The sequence below is a fragment of the Triticum aestivum genome, chromosome 6D (assembly GCF_018294505.1).
Source record: "Triticum aestivum cultivar Chinese Spring chromosome 6D, IWGSC CS RefSeq v2.1, whole genome shotgun sequence".
NCBI classification, from domain to species: domain Eukaryota; kingdom Viridiplantae; phylum Streptophyta; class Magnoliopsida; order Poales; family Poaceae; genus Triticum; species Triticum aestivum.
Genome location: NC_057811.1, coordinates 483,425,630 through 483,451,742, shown reverse-complemented (window position 1 = coordinate 483,451,742; position 26,113 = coordinate 483,425,630). Strand labels below are relative to the sequence as shown.

The window sequence follows — 26,113 nt, the reverse complement described above, 5'->3', positions numbered from 1 at the left end:
TAACAATAGTGGCATGTGTTCCAGTGACGCACCTTGGTCGTGGGAGTTTTTCCGTGACGGTCTCTCCTCGTCGATCTTACTCGGTGAGGCAGCGGTCGCCAACATTTCTTGGTCAGTAAGACCAACACCATTTTTAGGAAAGCAACCGCAGATAACGCCGGTAGTACCGATGTGTATGCATCTCTCCACATAGCCATCCTGACAATCCATCACCTTTGACTCCCTGACTTGATTAGGATAATCAACTGAGGTCATACATGTTCATGATTAATTACTTCATCTCCTTCACATAGCAGACAATTAATTAGATATTCTTACCAATTAGGACCCCTGTCTAACAATAGTGGCATGTGTTCCAATGACGCACCTTGGTCGTGGGAGTTTTTCCGTGACTTTCTCTCCTCGTCGATCTTAGTCGGTGAGGCAGGAGTCGCCAACATTGCTTGGTCAGTAAGACCAACACCATTTTTAGGAAAGCAACCACAGATAACGCCGGTAGTACCGATGCGTATGCATCTCTCCACATAGCCATCCTGAATATCCATCACCTTTGACTCCCTGACTTGATTAGGATAATCACCTAAGGTCATACATGTTCATGATTAATTACTTCATCTCCTTCACATCAGCCAATTAATTAGATATTCTTACCAATTAGGACCCCTGCCTAACAATAGTGGCATGTGTTCCAGTGACGCACCTTGGTCGTGGGAGTTTTTCCGTGACGCTCTCTCCTCGTCGATCTTACTCGGTGAGGCAGCGGTCGCCAACATTGCTTGGTCAGTAAGACCAACACCATTTTTAGGAAAGCAACCGCAGATAACGCCGGTAGTACCGATGCGTATGCATCTCTCCACATATCCATCCTGACAATCCATCACCTTTGACTCCCTGACTTGATTAGGATAATCACCTGAGGTCATACATGTGCATGTTTAATTACTTCATCTCCTTCACAGAGCAGCCAATTAATTAGATATTCTTACCAATTAGGACCCCTGCCTAACAATAGTGGCATGTGTTCCATGTTGGGTAACATAGTAATTTCAAAAAAATTCCTACGCACACGCAGGATCATGGTGATGCATAGCAACGAGAGGGGAGAGTGTTGTCCACGTACCCTCGTAGACCGAAAGCGGAAGCGTTAGCACAACGCGGTTGATGTAGTCGTACGTCTTCACGATCCGACCGATCCAAGTACCGAACGTACGGCACCTCCGAGTTCAGCACACGTTCAGCTCGATGACGTCCCACGAACTCTGATTTAGCAGAGCTTTGCGAGAGAGTTTCGTCAGCACGACGGCATGATGACAGTGTTGATGATGCTACCAACGCAGGGCTTCGCCTAAGCACCGCTACGATATTACCGAGGTGGAATATGGTGGAGGGGGGCACCGCACACGGCTGGGAACGATCAACAGATCAACTTGTGTGTCTAGAGGTGCCCCCCTGCCCTTGTATATAAAGGACCAGGGGGAGGAGGCGGCCGGCCAGGAGGAGGGCGCGCCAGGGAGGAGTCCTACTCCCACCGGGAGTAGGACTCCCTCTTTTCCTAGTTGGAGTAGGAGGGGGAAAGGAAGGGAAGGAGAGAGGAGGAAGGAAAGGGGGGCGCCGCCCCCCCTCCTTGTCCAATTCGGACTAGAGGGGGAGGGGCACGTGGCCTGCCCTAGCCGCCCCTCCTCTTTTCCAATAAGGCCCATCTTGGCCCATTAAACTCCCCGGGGGGTTCCGGTAACCCCCCGGTACTCCGGTATATGTCCGAAACTCCCCGAAACCATTCCGGTGTCCGAACATAGTTGTCCAATATATCAATCTTTATGTCTCGACCATTTCGAGACTCCTCGTCATGTCCGTGATCATATCCGGGACTCCGAACTACCTTCGGTGCATCAAAACACAAAAACTCATAATACCGATCGTCACCAAACTTTAAGCGTGCGGACCCTACAGGTTCGAGAACTATGTAGACATGACCGAGACACGTCTCCGGTCAATAACCAATAGCGGAACCTGGATGCTCATATTGGCTCCCACATATTCTACGAAGATCTTTATTGGTCAAACCGCATAACAATATACGTTGTTCCCTTTGTCATCGGTATGTTACTTGCCCGAGATTCGATCGTCGGTATCTCAATACCTAGTTCAATCTCGTTACCGGCAAGTCTCTTTACTCGTTCCGTAACACATCATCCCGTAACTAACTTATTAGTTACAATGCTTGCAAGGCTTATAGTGATGTGCATTACCGAGTGGGCCCAGAGATACCTCTCCGACAATCGGAGTGACAAATCCTAATCTCGAAATACGCCAACCCAACAAGTACCTTCGGAGACACCTGTAGAGCACCTTTATAATCACCCAGTTATGTTGTGACGTTTGGTAGCACACAAAGTGTTCCTCCAATAAACCGGAGTTGCATAATCTCATAGTCATAGGAACATGTATAAGTCATGAAGAAAGCAATAGCAGAATACTAAACGATCAAGTGCTAAGCTAACGGAATGGGTCAAGTCAATCACATCATTCTCCTAACGATGTGATCCCGTTAATCAAATGACAACTCATGTCTATGGCTAGGAAACATAACCATCTTTGATCAACGAGCTAGTCAAGTAGAGGCATACTAGTGACACTCTGTTTGTCTATGTATTCACACATGTATCATGTTTCCGGTTAATACAATTCTAGCATGAATAATAAACATTTATCATGATATAAGGAAATAAATAATAACTTTATTATTGCCTCTAGGGCATATTTCCTTCATTCCAGTGACGCACCTTGGTCGTGGGAGTTTTCATTGACGGTCTCTCCTCGTCGATCTTACTCGGTGAGGCAGCGGTCACCAACATTGCTTGGTCAGTAAGATCAACACCATTTTTAGAGACGGTCGCAAATGTCAGAGAGGAATCAGTGAGGGAGAGTCTCCACCATATATGAGAGGATGAAGAATCCCGACTCTTGTCGTGGGGGTAGCTTCTCTTTCATTCCCGTGTGCTAGACAATTTGGTGTAATGCACTCGGGAACGAAAGGAGGAGCTACCATCACCGACGGTCGAATATATACACCACGTGAGCTGAGAGTTTTCAAGAAAAGACTCGACAGACCGATAGTCAACCCGTGATGAATAATAATGTTCTAATTTAGTTTTTGTGTACATATATTTAATTGTACAAGTTTAATCTTTGAATTATGAACATAGGAAATGTCGTACTCGAACGACGAAAGTCTCCCTGGGGAGTGCGACTGGTGCCACGACGACCGAGGTATGTGCGACAGGTTCCTTGACCTGGACGAAGATCGGCGCTTCAGCAGTAAGCTCGAGGAGACCTTCGATGTTGAAACGGTACGCAACGACGACAAGTGTTTTTTTTCGTAATTAAGCACGACTTCAACTATTTCACGTGTACTTTTCATCTTTTACAATTCGACTAGCTTATCCCATGTTATGCAAGACACTATGTTTTGGAGAGGATGGGTTTTGAAGACCATGAAAGTATGGAAACAAAGAAAATTCACCTAAGGACCCATCATGGTATGGATTTTGAAGTAAATCTATACAATTCTGAGAGCGTAACCCATTTTGGTTGCAAGAATTGGGAAGCACTTTGCGAGATGTATGGTTCTTATGAGGGTATGCTTGTCACCATGGATCTTGGTGATCCTGACACCACCGAAGACAATTTGGACATTTGGGTCCTTGTTGATACGCTTCCAATTCTTCCCCTATGTGAGCTTCTCAAACATAGTTATTAAGTAATTTATATTGTTTATTTCAAAATAGTTGACAGCTTATTTCCATTGATAGCTTACTTTCATTCTTCAAAGAATGTGCGGAAGATGGTAGACAGAACCAACTACACCGATGGCTCTGAGTTAACTTATCAGGAGAAAAGTCATCTGGTCGCATATTGTCCTGATCTTGAGAATTACAATGCCTTTTATCGAACTCCTCCAAATTATGGTCAATACGTGCCACTAGCGCACGTGTTGAACCACGATAACTTCCATGGAGATATCCTGGTAAGATTTTTTACTATTACGACATCCGTGCATCTTTTGCATAATTCTAAAACTGAACTACATTGCTAACTACGAAGTTATTACTATGTTTTTCAACAGAAAATCCCGATGGATTGTGTGCCTCATTTGATGTATCAGAATGGTCGCCTAGATGTTTTGAACATACAGCCAGGTCATCCTACGAGTCTCACCTGTCCATATTGGATTTCCAAAACCGGTGAACACATGGTAATCAAAGAATGGAAAAAATGTATGGACAGTCGTAAGGAGGTTCTTGGAAGCAAGATTGTGCGAAAGGCAAGAATTGGAGACAGGATAATCTCCATTCTCCATAATGGAGAGTCAGGGGCTATCTTGTTTTATGCTATTTTACCTAGGAGAAGGTAGTAGGTCCTAGCTAATACTCATGATCATGTGCTAAGGTAGTAGGTCCTATGAAAGATCCTGGATGTCGCCTAGAGGGGGGGTGAATAGGTGCTTTAAAATGATTACGGTTTAGGCTTGAACAAATGCGGAATAAACCTAGCGGTTATTTTGTCAAGCACAAAACCTACAACAACTAGGCTCACCTATGTGCACCAACAACTTATGCTAAGCAAGATAAACAACTAGGTGATAGCAAGATATATGACAAGAAACAATATGGCTATCACAAAGTAAAGTGCATAAGTAAAGGGCTCGGGTAAGAGATAACCGAGGCACGCGGAGACGATGATGTATCCCGAAGTTCACACCTGTCGGTGGAAAACGACACCTATGGGACCAACGAGGGTCCCTACTACGGTTGCGGGGGCGCTGGAAGTGGTGAGGAGAGCAGGATCAGCAGTCAGTGCAAACACGCGGGTCGTTTACCTAGGTTCGGGCCGCAAGGTGCGTAATACCCTAGTCCTGCTTGGATGTGTATATCTTTGTTCTTGAGGAGCTCGAACTAGCTACAGGGAGCGTAACTTGTCCAAGAGTCTGAATCCTTCTCCTGGATGCCTTGGGTCTCCTTTTATAGGCAAAGGGATCACCACAGTGGCACCAGGAGGTGGCATCGGGGTACTGTGGCTATGTTTATCGCTAGTCATTACGGGACAAAACGCATTAAATGCACCCCCGACGTGTCCTCCTCACTTTACCGCCGCTCCGCCTCGTCCTGACACGCGCCTGGGCCAGCGAGGTGGTGGCGCCATGTAGACAGGCAAGCAGCTGAGGTCGCGCGGTGGTGGAGCCTTCAGAAAGGTTTGCATGCCACCACGTAGGCACGTGCTGAGTTGGCGCAGGAGCCCCGCGTTGACACGCAGGTGCCTGCCCGGCTGGTGGGCTGGCAGCTGCATGGGATTGGCGGTGGAAAGCTTGGTGGGTGCGCGCCTAGCTATGGCCTCGCGGACGTCCTCGGCAAGGGCCTTGCCGGGGCCCCGGCAAGGGTCTTGTTGCGGTGTTACGGTCGTCCTCGGCAAGGATCTTGCCGGGGGCCTTGTGGATTCCCTCGGCAAGGATTTTGCCGAGGCTCGTCGTCTCTCACTCTTCTGATTAAGAGTGTTGTTCCTTGTCTTCACAAAGATCTGCATGCCACCATGGAGGTGCCTCCTGAGCCATGGCCCAACGCAGTTGATGGTGTTGGAAGCTGTAGGCTCAAGGGTGGCTCGCTCTGTTGGTGTTGGGGCGAGCTGCCCCGGCAAGGGTCTTGGCGGGGCCGCAGAGGCCACCCCGGCAAGGATCTTGCCGGGGGAACCTGCTTCGTCCCTCTGCTCTCTGTGGTCTTGGTCTTGGCGTTGCCTTGCTTGTCTTGAATTCACCTTGGTTCACCTCCCCTGCCTTGCCAAGCGCGGCCGTGGCGCGTGGCTTTGACTGTCCGTGTACAAGTAAAGGGGTCAAAAGGAGAGCCCCTACTTTTGTACACCGACAACACCCTTGCAGATGCTAATCTTCGTTTGGAGCGGTGTGGAGGCACAATGCTCCCCAAGAAGCCACTAGGGCCACCATAATCTCCTCACGCCCTCGCACAATGCAAGATGACGTGATTCCACTAAGGGACCCTTGAGGGCGGTCACCGAACCCGTACAAATGGCAACCCTTGGGGGAGGTCACCGAACCTGTACAAATTGCTCGGGGCAATCTCCACAACCTAATTGGAGACCCCGATGCTTGCCTGGAGCTTTACACCACAATGATTGTGCTCCGAACACCACCAAGGTTGGGGCTACCTCCACAACTTACTTGGAGGCTCCCAACAACACCACAAAGCTTCACCACAATGGAGTATGGCTCCGCGGTGACCTCAACCGTCTAGGGCGCCCAAGCACCCAAGAGGAACAAGCTCAAGGGTACCAAGCACCCAAGAGTAATAAGCTTCTCAACTTGTAACTTCCACGTATCACCATGGAGAACTCAAACCAATGCACCAAATGCAATGGCAAGGGCACACGGAGTGCCGAGGTCCTTCTCTCTCAAATCCCACCAAAGCAACTAATGCTAGGGAGGGAAAAGAGAGGAAGAACAAGAAGGAGAACACCAAGAACTCCAAGATCTAGATCCAAGGGGTTCCCCTCACCTAGAGGAGAAAGTGATTGGCGGAAATGTGGATCTAGATCTCCTCTCTCTTTCCCCCCCAAAACTAGCAAGAATCCATGGAAGGATTGAGAGATAGCAAGCTCGAAGAAGGTCAACAATGGGGGAAGAACACGAGCTAGAAAGATTAGGTCCATTGGTGAAGAAGACCCCCTTTTATAGGGCCTCCCGAATCCAACCGTTATGTGCTCAGCCCGCACACGAGCGGTACTACCGCTCCACGAGCGGTACTACCACTGGAGGAGCGGTACTACCGCTTAGCACGGTCAAAACAGCCCAACGAGAGAGAAAAACACGAGCTGAAAAACTGCCAGAGAGGTAGTACCGCTCTGGGGAGAGGTAGTACCACTTATAAGAGGTACTACCGCTCGAGGGGAGAGGTAGTACCGCTTATAAGAGGTACTACCGCTCGAGGGGAGAGGTAGTACCGCTTACCGCGAAACCCTGCACGAAAAACGCATTCCCAAAAGCAGCGGTACTATGCGCGGAACAGGGCCGCAGTACTGCTGCTTACAAGCGGTACTACCGCTCGAGAGAGCAGTACTACCGCTTGAGGCTTTCAAGAACACAACAGAGAAAACAGAGGATGCAAGAAAACCAGAACTGCCATAACTTCTTCAGGTGAGCTCCGAATTGAGCAAACTCAAGCTTGTTGGATAGAGGAAGACGAGTAGCATCAAAACAGCGACTAGTTATAGTAAGAAGAGGCAGGGAGGTATGCCTAGGATATAGGGGAGTGAACCCTCCATCAGAGAAGAACCATCATAACCTCCAACATCGAAAACATCATAGAAGATGCATGAGTGAACTCCGTTTTCGATGAACTCGAGCTTGTCATCAAGATGACCATAAGCTCCAAATCTCACAAGGAGAAGAACCAAGCAAGAACCAATAAAGAAGATGCAAGGATGCAATGGTTTGAGCTTTCTACAAACGATACGATCAAGCTACTCATCGAGAGCCCCCCTTGATAGTACGGTCCTATAACCCGGTCTCCCACAACTACCATGAGACCGGTAAAATAGAAAACCTATCAAGGGCAAACCTTTGCCTTGCACATAGTCCACTTGAGCTGGATCATGACGATCTTGACTCCCTCAAGCTGGACCACCTTTCTTGATTGCGTTGGCTCGGTGAAGACTAGTAGATTGCTCCCCCATACTCCACTATGGGTGAGCCACTCTTTGGCACATCTTCACAAGTCCATTGCCACCACAATGGACGGCAAGCTTCAAGCATATGATCTCTTTGTGATGATCCTACTTGAACTTGCAAACCACAACCTAACCCCACAAAGAACTCTCACGAAGACCATGGGTTAGTACACAAAGCGTAATTGACAATGCTTACCATACCATGGGATTGCTTGATCCCTCTCGGTACATCTTCTATGCTTTGTGTGTTGATCAACTTGATTCACTCTTTGACTTAGTCTTGATCAACCTTGAATCTTTCCAACTCTCTTCATTTGGATGATGTCTTGAAGGTAAACATGAATGATCACACACTCTTCTTCTTCAAGACATGCTTGCAATAAGCTCAACCCTCACAAGACCAAACTTTGGATAATTCCTTAATAGCACCTTGGTCATCACGAACTCTCCTTGAAACCAATAAATGGACTGCAAGAAAAGCCTATGGAAACCCTTCAAATATAACTCAAGGCAACCATTAGTCCATAGAGATTGTCATTAATTACCAAAACCAAACATGGGGGCACCGCATGTTCTTTCACCCTAGATAATATAGTAGGTCCTAAGATAATGTAGTAGGTCCTATGAGGTACAATATGTTTATGAGAGTTGATGATGATGAGTAGTTATGATTATGTCTAGTGACCAACTTGTATGTGATGTCTCATTGATGAAAACGATGATCATGAGGAGGTGTTATATGACAATGATGTATTATGATGATAAGTTGTTAATGATATGATGATGATGATGATATATTATATCATTGGGTGAAAGAACCGCGGATTAGTTTCAAGTGGATGTCCATCCACTTGAAACTAGTCCACGGTTCTTTCTCCCAGTGATGTAATAACTCATTATGATATAAAACTTGTATAAAGGTGTATGAATACAACATAAAATAAAAAAGAAATACGGAATAATAGTAGTAGTGCGTTCTAGGAGAAGCGTACTACTAATTACCAGTAGCGCTCATAGTACAAAGCGCTGCTACTAAGTCGATATAGCAGTAGCGCGGTCCAACCCACGCTGCTAACCTTTATCTGTAGCGCCTTACTAGTAGCGCTGCACCCCGCGCTACTGATAGGCTTTAAACACGCGCTACTGCTAGGGTTTTCCCTAGTAGTGAATGGCCGAACGACACGAGTCCAACGGTCAGATTTGAGCACAGTGGTAACATTACATGCGAAGCAAGTAATGCGAACTCCTCGGTCTGAGCCAAATCTCTCGCAGCGAAGAAGATCAATGTTTCTTGCTGGCAAGTATTTGCTCGGAACACAAAGAGATTTCTCTCACAATTTTCATAGGTTATGGGCTAAGCATCACAGCAGATCTAAGCACGAGAACCTATAACCCTCTTAATAGTACGGAGGTCCTATGACTCAAATAAATAGAAGAAGAAGAAGAATGAAATGAATACTACGTCTTCACTTTGTCTTCGACTTCCATCCGCTGCAGTCAATTTCTTCGGACAACACCGAACCAAATGTTTCACTTCAACAGTAAACTTTCGAGGGGTCAATTTCTTCACATTAATCTTCTCATCTACATGACTTCAATAGATATAGCTCATTCTTCTCTGCAACGCAGATATACTTTGGTGAAATTCCTCGAACTTAGCACCGGAGACAACATTTTCTCCGGTTCTGTATGGACTATTTCTCTCGGTATGCACTAGCAAATAAATCAGTCCATACCTATTTATGTCAACAATCTCCAAAACATAAGATAGGCAGATATTGCACCAACAAATGATAATCATGGTCTGACCCAAATGGTCCATGAATTGGGTGATCCAAATTGCCCTTCATTTGAAGTTGGGACAATATCAAATCTCAATCCGACCAAGAAGAAGAAGAAGGCAAAGACGACAAAGGCAATAGGTTCGGCATTCTTAACTTTTGAGGATATCTTGTCGGCCAAAGGGTGATGCAAATCGCACGGAACGCAGAGGATGCGAATATCATGTTGGCAGACGAAAGCCTTTTGGATGAGCATGCCAAGAAGTGGATTATGGAGAAGAAAAAAGAGATCAACGAGCGTAGGACTATGAGGCGGCGAGGGCGGCTATGACAGCAGCACAGCATGCGGCAAAGATGCAGGCGGAGCAGGACGCAAGGATGGCCTCGGAGCACGCGGCATGGATGGCGCCAAAGATGCAGGCGGAGCAGGACGCAAGGATGGCCTCCGAGCAGGCGGCATGGATGGCGCCCGGCGAATGATCCGACGCTCGTACATTGATTTCATTTTGGCATGTCCAGTTGCTTTGCTTTGTTGAACTATGATTTGTTTTGCTTTATTTTGATCTGTTGAATTGAAACAATTTGTATCCTATGATCGACGTGCATGAATTGGATGAATTTGAGATTCCAAATTAGAGGTGTATGGATGTACGGCCCGATGTTATCAGCGGATGCGGCCGGACGCGCCTGCCGGGCGTATAAGGGGCCGGATTTGTGAAGTCCGACTAGAGGTGGAGTTATGTTGGAAGACGAAACCCAAGATTTTATGACAAGGTTCACGAACAGGAAACACACACATAGCTGTCGAGAAAGCACAAATCAATCAAAACAAACGGCTGAAATCGTTTCTCGTGGATCAGTGACATGGCGTCAATGAGTTGGCACAGAGTATACTCCTACATTTTTTCGCGGGCCCATGCAAGTGGAGACATCGGGTGGTGGCGAGCAGTCTGTACAATCGATGGGACCGGGCCATTGTCTGCAAATCGTGGAAAGCACGGTTAAGAACTCCTTGATCACCAATCTCACTGACTCCTGGGCCTAAGATTAAACGGCCCCAGCATCCAGTGACTTGGCACTAGTTTGGCCACGTAAAACACGTAGTACTCGTGTAATAAAGTCAGTACTTTGCCACGATACGAGGTCTACTGGGTCGCTAGGAGCCAACGTTGCGTGGTCGGGGCTGTAGCCTCTCGCCCATCCATAAAATAAAGACTAGGCAGACTCCCCGTTCGGCCCTGCCTCTCTCTCTCTTTCAGATCTTTATTTTCGTCGCTCCTGCATCGCAACCATGCCATCTCTACCACGATTCAATCCTACCAGGTGCGCCGCGCCGATGGGGCGGTGGTCGATTCTCCGTCCAACGGAGCGGTGGATTCTCGAACGGGGACTTAATCTCCCTCGACCCTCTTTAATCCAGACCAGGTTGAGCAAGGCCTAAAGGAATTCGACGCCTTCTAAATCAGGCTACAGAGATTCACGCCATGTGTGCTGATTTTGACTTGGATCTTGGCGCTGCAAAGTCCGACTACCACATAGGTAATTACTATTGAAACTTAATTTTTTTATAGTCGACTTATTTTTCCGTTATTAACGAGGCTGAATACTTCGTTTGTTCCTTTTGTTTCCGATTTTTACCGATAAGACTTTTTTTTTTGCCGTCTTATATTTTGATACGGAGGGAGTACTAATTAATGAGGCGTCAAGATCCTTGGGATTATGTGCCATTAACTAGGATTTACCCTTTTAACCATTTACTATCTATAAATAAATTATGCTCTCTAGTTTTGGAGTTATCACGGATTGAGGTATTTAATTTTGGATTTGGTTCATGATTTCGACATCGACATGCACGATGCTAAATAAATAAAGTATGTTCCTCGCAATAAATAAATAAATAAATAAAATATGAAATTTTGTTTTATGATGAATCTAATGAGACCGATTTGATATCATATGAATATTGATAAATTTATCTATAAATTTGGTCAAACTTAAAAGAGGTATGAATTTTATAAAAAATTAATACACCTTGTATTTTGAAACAGAGGAAGTAGAAAAATTATGAAAACCAACAACACGAACAATGCAACAAAGCACGCCCAACCCTTCTAGTACATGGTTATTCTTCATGGGGTAGTATGAACTAATAAGACAAGGGAATCCCATTGGAGTTGACATTTATTAGTTGGACTATACTCGCAATTTATGAGTAAGCGACTGGATTTGGGATGACGCTACCAATCCATGACGCCGCGATGTCACCGACAGAGGGCAAGAAGGAGGTTGACCGGTTCCGGTGTGACACTCCGTGCATTTTGAAACCTAACCAAAAAACTATATCGAAAATAAACCGAACCAAACCAATTTTACGGTTTTTATGGTTTCTGGTTTCGGTACGGTATGAACTTTGGCTTTTATGGTATATACTGAAAAACCAAAACGGTTAATCGAATAAACCAAAGTAAAACATAAATTTATATTTCTTGAGGCGAACAACAATACAAGTTGTCATTTTTCTTGTACATGAGTCAAATTCACTACTAAGCACGTACATTTTCCTGTAACATAGTTATCTTTCTCTTTAAAAAATACTAAGCACGTCCATAACCATCAAGAGATGAATCTATGCATGCATATATATTATATATAGTTATATACTATTTGTGTAAAACAGTATGTGTTTTGAGTCATACATTTGTAAATTATTATTACGTCACTTTCAAATTCGCGTCAACTTTGGTTATTATGGTACATACCGAAACCATACCAAAATAATTTGGTATATATCGAAACCGAATCGTATTATAATTTCATACCATATTTACCGAAGTATTAATACTATACAAACCAAAACACCGTATAAACCGAACCATGTAAACCGAAGAAACCGGACGCACAGAGTGAGGTGTGAGGGTTCATGTGCGTCCAAGTTTTTTTCTTCTTTTTTTTGAGTATTCATGTGCGTCCAAGTTGGTGGGTAGCGCACCCAATGTTTTCTTCCCGTCACATGAAACTACACGTAACTAACATATGACATATGGAGCACGCTCCAAAAGGTCCCGATGCACCATACATGGCGACCGGGAGGCCAAATAAGAAGGATACTACATAAATTATGGCGATTCCGCTACAGTATACTTTTTTAGCAAAATCACCATCATAATATAGTTGTTATAACGACTGAGCATACTCAAAGGTTCACAAGTTCACAGGTAACGCGGCAAGGCTGCAATGGCCTTTTTTGGAACCTGATCTGTTGGTGGCTAGCAATCTATCGTGGTCGTGGGAAACTACAAATTGGAGTACGTAAAATATGTGCTCCGTCACGATACAAGACAGCGTGGACCCAAAGATTAGCATTAAGGAGTATTCATTTTTGGAAACTGTCGCGATCCTCTTGTCCACACATAGCCAGACTCCCTTTGGTTCTCTCCTTGCTTCCTCTTTTTGTTTTTCGGTTTCTCCCCCATGGCAACATAGAATCAGGAAAGAACAAATTAGGTGACGTTTGGTTCTCTAGTCCTAAGACTTTTTCTAGTCCCTAGAACTTAAAAAAAAGACTCTTAAGGAGGTGCTTCTAAGGACTTTTAGCAAAAAGTCTTAAAAAAAGTCTCACCCTGTTTGGTTTGCTAGGGACTTTTTCTAATCCCAACACAAAAAAATCCGTGGAACCAAACACCCCCTTAGACACCCTTCTATGCAAACGGGGCTCTCTGGATGGTCCCCCCCTCCACTCCTAGTTTGCCACATGTGATTATTTGCATGAGGATGTTCTCAACACCCAAGTTAGAGACCGGTGCCTCAAACCAGCCCAAAACATCCGGCCTGATCGGCACCCATGATATCCATTCTAAATATGGTCTCGACCCCATGTATATTCATCCTCATTCGCTCTCTGGACAGAACTCTAGCCACTCCACTTCGCTCTGCTCCGTCCCCAAGCTCCTTTTCGGCGATCTCCGGCCTTCTTCGGCATGACGAGCAGCGGATCTGACTTCGACCACTCTGGATTCATTGACTGGGATGTCGTACCATTCGAGGTGGAGGAGGAAATAGCCATCGGCATTGCCCTCTACCTCTCCCGCGATGTTATGACCGGTTTAGCTTATAACCGGAGGAGGCCCACCGGGCAGTAGTTAGGGGCTTGGCCCACAAGTTATCTTAGGTTAATTATTATGCAAGTTATCTAGGTTATAAATATAGGCTGTAAGACTCTTTTCGGAATCAAGCAATAAAGATATTTTCTATCCCTATTGCCCGGCTCCCAGAGGAGCCGGAACCCTAGCCGCCTCCAGCCCTAACCGTCGCCGCCCTCCTCCTTCCTCGCGACGGCGCGCCGTCGCGCCGGAGCTCGCGTCCTCGCCCTCAACCTCCGCTGTTCTGCCCTTATAACCTAAGGAGTAGAGCCGGTAGGAACCCTAGTCCTACCAATTTGGTAATCAGAGACCAAGTTCCGATCATGTCGCTGCCACCACCATCGCCGGCGTTTTCCAGCGGCTCCACCGCGCCGATGACGACGACGCCGACTTGCACTGCGCTTCTGCCGTTCCAGGCGGGACACCGACGCCCCCGCCCACCCCCCGCCACCGACGCTACAACCACCGGCGCCGCCCCTGCCTAGCTCAGGGGCACCCTCGCCAACCGGCCTCCCGATTCATCAGGTCCGGTTCCCACCCTTCCCGTCGCCATTTCCAGCGTGGGCGGCTGGGTCTTCGCCTTCGCCGGTCTACACCACGGCCCCCGAACAGCCGACTCCATTCCCGCAGTTCGGGGGGGGGGGGGGGCATCTGGTTCGGGGGGATTTATCCGACGCAAATCCATTGTTGTAGGGCAATGGGCATTCGGATCCGTCTGGGCTGGGGTATCGCGGTCCATTAGCCTCCCATCTCCGGTGCGTCGGAGTTTGAATGCTAAAGAGACTGGTGCGCCCGCCGTGGGAAGAAGGGTGGATGAGGGTGGTCGATGTCCGTCTTGCCATCAACATAGATAGAGGCGACGGGTGCGACCGCGCACGTCGCCGCAGAGGAGGAGGTCATTCATGCTCACATCCTACAAAAACGACAGAGGAGGAACACGTGCGCCCTCATCCGGGAGCAAAATAGGGCGGTACGCGCCATGGTTGGACTACCCCTCAAGCAGGAGAAGGAGGACAACGACATGCCAGACAACTCCGGCGATGAGTAGATCCAGCCAGATCCATTTTGTGTTTTCGAGTGCTACTGCCGCGAGAAAGACGACAAAGGCGTCGGGAAGTGTAAGGGCAGCCGTCCATGATCTCTGCCCATAGCTAGCTAGGATGTAGGTACAACATGTCGATTTTTGATAGTCCAATGACATGTCCATCCGGTTGTGCAAAACAAATTTTGAGACGTGACCAGTTTGAGGGGCCAGATTTTGTGTCCACGGGGTCCATACCACTAGCGCCCCCCGCTCCTTTTGCCTTTCTCTATCTTCGTTCTATTTCCTTAAGAAAACTTTGTTTTCTCTTTCTCCATGTCAGCAAGCTTTTACCATACAACGTATTGTGCATCTATGTTTCGAATACATGAACACGAAAGCACGTACGAGGATCTCATTGACGCAAAATTGATTGCTCTATTTTGTAGGTGTGGCTAATGGTGTGGGTGGCTGCTTTAGCTTCTCCGGTTGTCGGATCTAAGAGAAGGATGTTGTCGTCATGTTCCAAAGTTTGGTCTCGCCGTCGTTCACTTGCGCTTCATATAGAGGTTAGTAAGAAATGATTGTGATTACTATGCAAAAAAGATTATTGTGATTCTTCTATTGACTTATTTCAACAATTTTTGAGCATTGCAGATCATAGTTTAATTATTTTAGATGTTCTTTTTAATGCGAGTTTTTAAAAGCACATGAAGACAATCATGGTCATTAGGATTGACGGATTTGATGGTTTACCTGTATAGAAATTTACTAACAATCATGTCATTAGGATTGACGGATTTGATGGTTTATCTATGTAGAAATTTACTAGGGATCCATTAGCAGGGCAGTTCATAAAAAGCTCGATCTACTCAAATTTGTGGGAAAGAGTAATTTGTCTTTACTAGGGACTCCTAGTTAATATCATAGTTAGTATCATGCATATCAATTAGACAATTTTGACGACGTAACACATAATTAAATAAAGAAAGAGATGGTTAAGTATATCATATCATGATACTGTATCATAATAAATATTATACTACTATGTGTCATGTATGGTAATAAATAAAGTCATCTATAATACTAATATATGATACTATGCATTAGAGAGGTAGTATATCATACTAACTTATGATACTACCCATTACAATCAGCCTTAGCGAAGCATGTAAGACCTTGTATAATACAAGGTGCTTAGAAATGTGCAAAAATAAATCAAGTTTTCGAAAGCATCAATGCTTATATTTATTACATGAGGTGTCTAATTAAGTGTATCATCTACAAAAAATGGGAGTATCATACAAATCCCTTTTAGGGTTCGCATCTGACAAAACCCCGTTTTCCCTCCGCTGCAATCTAGCACCCTCCCGCGAAAATATTGAGATCCCTCCGGTTGTCGTTCGACGTGTGCACAGCCAAAAAAATCCGGCCCCGATGGCGAGCGCTGGTCGCGGGTGGGGTGGACGAACTTCGACCGGCTCAACGAAATCTTTTGGCCAACCACGAAATCAGATACGTATGTAATGGGTACCCATTGCCATCCCAAAATTAACTCAAGGAGATGAGAGCCGGGGCAGGAGTAATAACTCGCTGTACCTTCTGCCTGACCGCCGACGATGACTGATTCCGACCTCTTCAATGAGCACTTGCTACTGGCACCCCTAACGAAAAGTTCCGCCGCCCTCCTCTCGGTACCACCTTCCCTCTCTCCTCCCGCTGCTCCACAATAGCTAGCCTCCCTCTTCTCAGAGCTGCTCGGCAGCAGTTGCCCTCGCTCCATGAGGCCCTGACCTCCCGCCAGCCCCTTGTCGGCGAGCGCTCGCCGACGGGGATGACTCCATCCTCCGTGCTCAAAAGAACCGAGCAGAAAACACATGAAAGCCCGACACACGCCCACCAGAAAAAAAATGATAGTAGAAGGTTAAGAAAGAACTGAGCAGCACTGATGAAATTTAAGAAAAGTGAAGGAAAATCACACCGGTGAAATTTAAGACCCAGTAGCCACACAAACGATAAGTGCAGCGAGATAAAAAACACACAGGTGAAATTTAAGAAAAGTGAAGGAAAACCGAAATTGCGCCGGGCGTTAGGGTTCGCACCATATATAAGCGCCCTGCCCTTTCTTCTCCCCTCCGCTCCGCCCCGCCGCCTCCCCCTCCCCACATCCAGATCCGTTTCCTCTCCACCCCTCCCACCACCACCACCACCACCACCTCCCGTAGCTTCGCTGGAGCAACCCCAAGGTAGGGGATGCAAGCCAGCGTTCCCGATCCCCTTTCTGGTTCTCAACGTCTTAGATTTGATCTGTTGTTCTTCGAAGCCCGTTGGATCCGAGCGAGTTTTCCCCCGTAGATGGCCTCTAGTTGTTCGATTTGGGTGTTCATCATCGGGTTCAAGCCTGTTTTCCCCCAACGTGGCGTCTGGTGCCACGGTTTTCTCTCGAATTCGCGGGCTACGTTCTGATCTGATGTCTCCTAGGAAAACCGATCTCGTTTCGTTTGGTTTTGCCGTTGGATCCGGGCGAGTTTCCCCCCGTAGATGGCCTCTAGTCGTTCGATTTCGCTGTTCATCGCCGGGTGCAAGCCTGTTTTCCCCCAAAATGGCATGTGATGGCACCTGTTTTCTCTCGAATTCGCTGCGTTTTCATCTCATGTCTTTAGGAAAACCGATCTCGTTTCGCCTGGTTTTACCGTTGGATCTGAGCGGGGTTTCCCCCGAAGAGGGCATCCAGTTGTTCGATTTCCTCTTCATCGTTGGATCCAAGAGTGTTTCCCCCGAACATGGCTTCTGATGACAGGATTTCCTCCCGTACTCGCTGCGTTTTGATCTGATTTTTTCGCGGAAGACCGACTACCTCGTCTCGCGTGTGTCAAAAAAACGTTGGATCCAGGCGTGTTTCTCCCCGATTAGCTGGTGCGGTGAACCGATTTCGTCTCGGATTAGCATCTCTTGCAAGCACAGAAGGGTTTCGTTGGTGTGTTTCCTTGGATCCGAGGTTATTTTCCTTGTTAGTTTTGGTTTGTTGTTGCAAACCGTGTAGTTTCGTTCGATTCATGCATGTTCGATACGGAGCAAGTCACTCATCTGATTGGGTTTCCTCTCCATTTGATCTGGTTCCTGTTTCTGACTGTCCAATCGTTTTATTTCCTTTCTTCAGGCAGTGCTCCAGGATGAGGCTCAAGCAGGACCCTGTCTACACCCGCTTTGGTGCGACCCATGTTTTCCTGGAACCTTCTGGTAATCACGTTGCGCTTGTTTACTTCATCTGAACACTGTTCATTACTGGCGTTTTTGTTCGCTGCTTGATCTTTGATCAACATTTTTTCTTCGATTGCAGATGCGATGTTTGACCTGAGACCTACCCGCCCTGCCCCTTCGTTCACCAGGCGCAAGAAGGTGAACCGGACCTACAGGAGAAACCGGCCGGGAAGTAAGTAATTTATCTACTTTGTGCTCACAAACTGCATTCGTGGACAGGTTACTTGTGATTGTGATAGTCTGGTTCATGTGATTGGTTCGTGGACAGAGTTTTGATGCTATTTTAGTCTTGTTTGATTGGTGCTGTCCATGTGATTTACCAAACCTTGTCCACGAATTTTGCTGTCCATGTGATTTACCGAACCAATCACATGAACCAGACTATCACAATCACAAGTAACCTGTCCACGAATGCAGTTTGTGAGCACAAAGTAGATAAATTACTTACTTCCCGGCCGGTTTCTCCTGTAGGTCCGGTTCACCTTCTTGCGCCTGGTGAACGAAGGGGCAGGGCGGGTAGGTCTCAGGTCAAACATCGCATCTGCAATCGAAGAAAAAATGTTGATCAAAGATCAAGCAGCGAACAAAACGCCAGTAATGAACAGTGTTCAGATGAAGTAAACAAGCGCAACGTGATTACCAGAAGGTTCCAGGAAAACATGGGTCGCACCAAAGCGGGTGTAGACAGGGTCCTGCTTGAGCCTCATCCTGGAGCACTGCCTGAAGAAAGGAAATAAAACGATTGGACAGTCAGAAACAGGAACTAGATCAAATGGAGAGGAAACCCAATCAGATGAGTGACTTGCTCCGTATCGAACATGCATGAATCGAACGAAACTACACGGTTTGCAACAACAAACCAAAACTAACAAGGAAAATAACCTCGGATCCAAGGAAACACACCAACGAAACCCTTCTGTGCTTGCAAGAGATGCTAATCCGAGACGAAATCGGTTCACCGCACCAGCTAATCGGGGAGAAACACGCCTGGATCCAACGTTTTTTTGACACACGCGAGACGAGGTAGTCGGTCTTCCGCGAAAAAATCAGATCAAAACGCAGCGAGTACGGGAGGAAATCATGTCATCAGAAGCCATGTTCGGGGGAAACACTCTTGGATCCAACGATGAAGAGGAAATCGAACAACTGGATGCCCTCTTCGGGGGAAACCCCGCTCAGATCCAACGGTAAAACCAGGCGAAACGAGATCGGTTTTCCTAAAGACATGAGATGAAAACGCAGCGAATTCGAGAGAAAACAGGTGCCATCACACGCCATTTTGGGGGAAAACAGGCTTGCACCCGGCGATGAACAGCGAAATCGAACGACTAGAGGCCATCTACGGGGGGAAACTCGCCCGGATCCAACGGCAAAACCAAACGAAACGAGATCGGTTTTCCTAGGAGACATCAGATTAGAACGCAGCCCGCGAATTCGAGAGAAAACCGTGGCACCAGACGCCACGTTGGGGGAAAACAGGCTTGAACCCGACGATGAACACCCAAATCGAACAACTAGAGGCCATCTACGGGATGTCTATCTAAGTGGGAGTTCTTAAGTAATATGATTAATTGAACTTTAATTTATCATGAACTTAGTCCTCGTAGTATTAGCATATCTAAGTTGTAGATCAATAGCTCGCGTTTAGCTCCCCTGTTTTATTTTTGATATGTTCCTAGAGAAAACTAAGTTGAAAGATGTTAGTAGCAATGATACGGATTGGATCCGTGATCTGAGGATTATCCTCATTGCTGCACAGAAGAATTATGTTCTTGATGCACCACTAGGTGACAGACCGATTGCAGGAGCAACTGCAGACGTTATGAACGTTTGGCAAGCTCGATACGATGACTACTTGATAGTTTAGTGCACCATGCTTTACGGCTTAGAATCGGGGCTTCAAAGACGTTTTGAAAGCCACGGAGCATATGAGATGTTCCAAGAGTTGAAATTAGTATTTCAGACTCATGCCCATGTCGAAAGGTATGAGACCTTTGACAAGCACTTTGCCTAGAAGATGGAGGAGAATTGCTCAGCTAGTGAGCATGTGCTCAGAATGTCTGAGTACTACAATCGCTTGAATCAAGTGGGAGTTAATCTTCCAGATAAAATAGTGATTGACAGAATTCTCTAGTCACCATCACCAGGTTAGTAGAACTTCGTGATGAACTATAGTATGCAAGGGATGACGAAAACGATTCCCGAGTTTTTCATGATGATGAAATCGATGAAGGTAGAAATCAAGAAAGAGCATCAAGTGTTGATGGTTGACAAGACCACTAGTTTCAAGGAAAATGGCAAAGGGAAGAAGGGGAACTTCAAGAAGAACGGCAAGCAAGTTGCTGCTCAAGTGAAGAAGCCCAAGTCTGGACCTAAACCTGAGACTAAGTGCTTCTACTGCAAAGGGATTGGTCACTGGAAGCGGAATTGCCCCAAGTATTTGGCGGATAAGAAGGATGGCAAAGTGAACAAAGGTATATTTGATATACATGTTATTGATGTGTACCTTACTAGTGTTTATAGAAACCCCTCAGTATTTGATACTAGTTCAGTTGCTAAGATTAGTAACTCGAAACGGGAGTTGCAGAATGAACAGAAACTAGTTAAGGGCGAGGTGACGATGTGTGTTGAAAGTAGTTCCAAGATTGATATGATCATCATCGCACACTCCCTATACTTTCGGGATTAGTGTTGAACCTAAATAAGTGTTATTTAGTGTTTGAGTTGAGCATGAATATGATTTGATCATGTTTATTGCAATACGGTTATTCATTTAAGTTAGAGAATAATTGTTGTTCTGTTTACATGAATAAAACCTTCTATGGTCATACACCCAATGAAAATGGTTTGTTGGATCTCAATAGTAGTGATACACATATTCATAACGTTGAAGCCAAAAGATGCAGAGTTGATAATGATAGTGCAACATATTTGTGGCACTGCCGTTTGAGTCATATTGGTGTAAAGCGCATGAAGAAACTCCATACTGATGGGCTTTTGGAATCACTTGATTATGAATCACTTGGTACTTGCGAACCATACCTCATGGGCAAGATGACTAAAACGCCGTTCTCCGGAACTATGGAGCGAGCAACAGATTTATTGGAAATCATACATACTGATGTATGTGGTCCGATGAATGTTGAGGCTCGCGGCGGGTATCGTTATTTTCTCACCTTCACAGATGATTTGAGCAGATATGGGTATATCTACTTAATGGAACATAAATCTGAAATAGTTGAAAAGTTCAAAGAATTTCATAGTGAAGTGGAGAATCATTGTAACAAGAAAATAAAGTTTTTCTGCGATTTGATCGCGGAGACGAATATTTGAGTTACAAGTTTGGCCTTCAATTAAAACAATGTGGAATAGTTTCACAAACTCATGCCACCTGGAACACCACAGCATAATGGTGTGTCCGAACGTCATAACCGTACTTTATTGGATATAGTGCAATCTATGATGTCTCTTACCGATTTACCACTATCGTTTTGGGGTTATGCATTAGAGACAACTGCATTCACGTTAAATAGGGCACCATCTAAATCCGTTGAGACGACACCATATGAACTGTGGTTTGGCAAGAAACCAAAGTTGTCGTTTCTTAAAGTTTGGGGTTGCGATGCTTATGTGAAAAGTTTTCATCCTGATAAGCTCAAACCCAAATCGGAGAACTGTGTCTTCATAGGATACCCAAAGGAGACAGTTGGGTACACCTTCTATCACAGATCCGAAGGCAAGACATTCATTGCTAAGAATGGATCCTTTCTAGAGAAGGAGTTTCTCTCGAAAGAAGTGAGTGGGAGGAAAGTAGAACTTGATGAGGTAACTGTACCTGCTCCCTTATTGGAAAGTAGTTCATCACAGAAATCTGTTCCTGTGACTCCTACACCAATTAGTGAGGAAGCTAATGATGATGATCATGTAACTTCAGATCAAGTTACTACCGAACCTCGTAGGTCAACCAGAGTAAGATCCGCACCAGAGTGGTACGGTAATCCTGTTCTGGAGGTCATGTTACTTGACCATGACGAACCTACGAACTATGAGGAACGATGATGAGCCCAGATTCCGCGAAATGGCTTGAGGCCATGAAATCTGAGATGGGATCCATGTATGAGAACAAAGTATGGACTTTGGTTGACTTGCCCAATGATCGGCGAGCCATTGAGAATAAATGGATCTTCAAGAGGAAGACGGACGCTGATAGTAGTGTTACTATCTACAAAGCTAGAATTGTCGCAAAAGGTTTTCGACAAGTTCAAGGTGTTGACTACGATGAGATTTTCTCACTCGTATCTATGCTTAAGTCTGTCCGAATCATGTTAGCAATTGCCACATTTTATGAAATCTGGCAAATGGATAACAAAACTGCATTCCTTAATGGATTTATTAAAGAAGAGTTGTATATGATGCAACCAGAAGGTTTTGTCGATCCTAAAGGTGCTAGCAAAATATGCAAGCTCCAGCGATCCATCTATGGACTAGTGCAAGCATCTCGGAGTTGGAATATACGCTTTGATGAGTTGATCAAAGCATATAGTTTTATACAGACTTGCGGTGAAGCCTGTATTTACAAGAAAGTGAGTGGGAGCACTACAACATTTCTGATAAGTATATGTGAATGACATATTGTTGATCGGAAATAATGTAGAATTTTCTGAAAAGCATAAAGGAGTATTTGAAAGGAGTTTTTCAAAGAAAGACCTCGGTGAAGCTGCTTACATATTGAGCATCAAGATCTATAGAGATAGATCAAGACGCTTGATAAGTTTTTTTCAATGAGTACATACCTTGACAAGATTTTGAAGTAGTTCAAAATGGAACAGTCAAAGAAAGAGTTCTTGCCTGTGTTACAAGGAATGAAATTGAGTAAGACTCAAAGCCCGACCACGGCAGAAGATAGAAAGAGAATGAAAGTCATTCCCTATGCCTCAGCCATAGGTTCTATAAAGTATGCCATGCTGTGTACCAGATCTATTGTATACCCTACACTGAGTTTAGCAAGGAAGTACAATAGTGATCTAGGAGTAGATCACTGGACAGCGGTGAAAATTATCCTTAGTGGAATAAGGATATGTTTCTCGATTATGGAGGTGACAAAAGGTTCGTTGTAAAGGGTTACGTCGATGCAAGTTTTGACACTGATCCAGATGACTCTAAGTCTCATTCTGGATACATATTGAAAGTGGTAGCAATTAGCTAGAGTAGCTCCGTGCAGAGCATTGTTGACATAGAAATTTGCAAAATACATACAAATCTGAATGTGGCAGACCCGTTGACTAAACTTCTCTCACAAGCAAAAACATGATCACACCTTAGTACTCTTTGGGTGTTAATCATATAGCGATGTGAACTAGATTATTGACTCTAGTAAACCCTTTGGGTGTTGGTCACATGACGATGTGAACTATGGGTGTTAATCACATGGTGATGTGAACTATTGGTGTTAAATCACATGGCGAGGTGAACTAGATTATTGACTCTAGTGCAAGTGGGAGACTGAAGGAAATATGCCCTAGAGGCAATAATAAAGTTATTATTTATTTCCTTATTTCATGATAAATGTTTATTATTCATGCTAGAATTGTATTAACCGGAAACATGATACATGTGTGAATACATAGACAAACAGAGTGTCACTAGTATGCCTCTACTTGACTAGCTCGTTGATCAAAGATGGTTATGTTTCCTAACCATAGAAATGAGTTGTCATTTGATTAACGGGGTCACATCATTAGGAGAATGATGTGATTGACTTTGACCCATTCCGTTAGCTTAGCACTTGATCGTTTAGTATGTTGCTATTGCTTTCTTCATGACTTATACATGTTCCTATGACTATGAGATTATGCAACTCCCGTTTACCGGAGGAACACTTTGTGTGCTATCAAACGTCACAACGTAACTGGGTGATTATAAAGGTGCTCTACAGGTGTCTCCGAAGGTACTTGTTGGGTTGGCGTATTTCGAGATTAGGATTTTTCACTCCGATTGTCGGAGAGGTATCTCTGGGCCCACTCGGTAATGCACGTTTTCGAGATTAGGATTTGTCACTCCGATTGTCGGAGAGGTATCTCTGGGCCCACTCGGTAATGCACATCACTATAAGCCTTGCAAGCATTGCAACTAATGAGTTAGTTGCGGGATGATGTATTACGGAATGAGTAAAGAGACTTGCCGGTAACGAGATTGAACTAGGTATCGAGATACCGACGATCGAATCTCAGGCAAGTAACATACCGATGACAAAGGGAACAACGTATGTTGTTATGCGGTCTGACCGATAAAGATCTTCATAGAATATGTAGGAGTCAATATGGGCATCCAGGTCCCGCTATTGGTTATTGATCAGAGAGGTGTCTCGGTCATGTCTACATAGTTCTCGAACCCGTAGGGTCCGCACGCTTAACATTCGTTGACGATATAGTACTATGAGTTATGTATGTTGGTGACCGAATGTTGTTCGGAGTTTTGGATGAGATCACGGATATGACGAGGAACTCTGGAATGGTCCGGAAGTAAAGATTGATATGTGGATAGTAGTGTTTGATCTCCGGAAAGGTTCCGGAATCCATCGGAAGGGGTTCCGGATGTTTCCGAAATGTTTGGGCACGAGAACACTTTATCTGGGCCAAAGGGGAAAGCCCACGAGGTTTTTGGAAAGCGCAAAAGGAAGTTTTGCGGAGTCCAGGGGCCAGACGCCAGGGTCCCTGGCGTCTGGGTCCAGACGCCGGGAACCCTGGCGTCTGGCCCTGGAGTCCGAGAAGGACTCTTGCCTTTCGGGTGAAACCGACTTTGTGGAGGCTTTTACTCCAAGTTTCGACCCCAAGGCTCAACATATAAATAGAGGGGTAGGGCTAGCACCCAAGACACATCAAGAACCACCAAGCCGTGTGCCGGCAACCCCGTCCCCTCTAGTTTATCCTCCGTAATAGTTTTCGTAGTGCTTAGGCGAAGCCCTGCGGAGTTTGTTCTTCACCAACACCGTCACCACGCCGTCGTGCTGCCGGAACTCATCTACTACTTCGCCCCTCTTGCTGGATCGAGAAGGCGAGGACGTCACCGAGCCGAATGTGTGCAGAACTCGGAGGTGCCGTGCGTTCGGTACTTGGATCGGTCGGATCGTGAAGACGTACGACTACATCAACCGCGTTGATAAAACGCTTCCGCTTACGGTCTACAAGGGTACGTAGACAACACTCTCCCCTCTCGTTGCTATGCATCACCATGCTCTTGCGTGTGCGTAGGAATTTTTTTGAAATTACTACGTTCCCCAACACTCTGATGCTACCGCATTCACTTCTTGTTGCTGCTGCCGTCTGCCGCGCCTGTCGTCGGCCACGCTTGTGAACACTACGTAGGCCCCATGCCCCTCAGGATATTCATCTTGTATCGCGCCGACTGGCCGAACCGCCGGCTGCTGAGGAGGAGGAGGCGCCGGGCCGGCAGGCGGAGTGGGCTGGAGTCCGTCACCCTTGGCGATCCTAGTGAGCCAGTGGCACTTCCGAGTTGTGTGGTTGGACGGCTTCGTGCCGCTGTGGAACTTGCAGGGTGCATCAAGGGTCTGCTCGTATGAGAAAGCGGGTAACCAGTTTGGCTTGCCGCCCTTCTGGCGCTTGGGGGAAGGCTGCCCCTCTGGCTGCTGATCTTCGACTGTTGCCACCTGCCGGCTCATGGAAGCCGGCGACATGGCTTTGCGCTTGTTGTCGTTTGGTTGATGTCGCCGACTGGTGTCACCAGCCGAGGTCCGAGGAGCTTGAGGGGCCACCTTGCCCGATGCGTTAACTTGGATCTCCGAATTCATGGAGGAATCGGCCGTGGCGTACTTGTCTGCTATGATCAGCAGCTCGTCGAGGGTTGCCGGCTCGTCGCAGAGGATCTTGTGCTTGAGGAGGGTGCCCTCTCGGCACCCGGCAGTGAAATACTCGATGGCCTGCACCTCGTGCACGCCCTCACAAGAGTTGCGTAGCTCAGCCCAGCGCGTGAGGTAGTCGCGAGTCGACTCGTTGGGGCCTTGGACGCACAAGGAGAGTTGGCGAGGCTTGGGCGGCCGCTTGTACGTGCTGGTGAAGTTGCGGACGAATGCTTCAGTGAAATCAACCCAACTGTTGATGCTGCGGGGCTTCAGGCTGTTCAGCCATGTCCGGGCCGTGCCCTGGAGCATGAGCGGAACG

The 26,113-nt window shown here is 46.2% G+C and overlaps 1 long non-coding RNA gene across 1 annotated transcript; it reads left to right on the top strand.

The window, feature by feature from the left end:
* The first annotated feature begins 10,684 nt into the window (after positions 1 to 10,684).
* On the top strand, positions 10,685 to 18,097 carry LOC123146206 (uncharacterized). The gene is made up of 3 exons (XR_006472677.1): positions 10,685 to 11,054; positions 15,125 to 15,244; positions 17,836 to 18,097. It is a non-coding gene; the product is annotated as an uncharacterized lncRNA (long non-coding RNA).
* Positions 18,098 to 26,113: the final 8,016 nt, after the last annotated feature.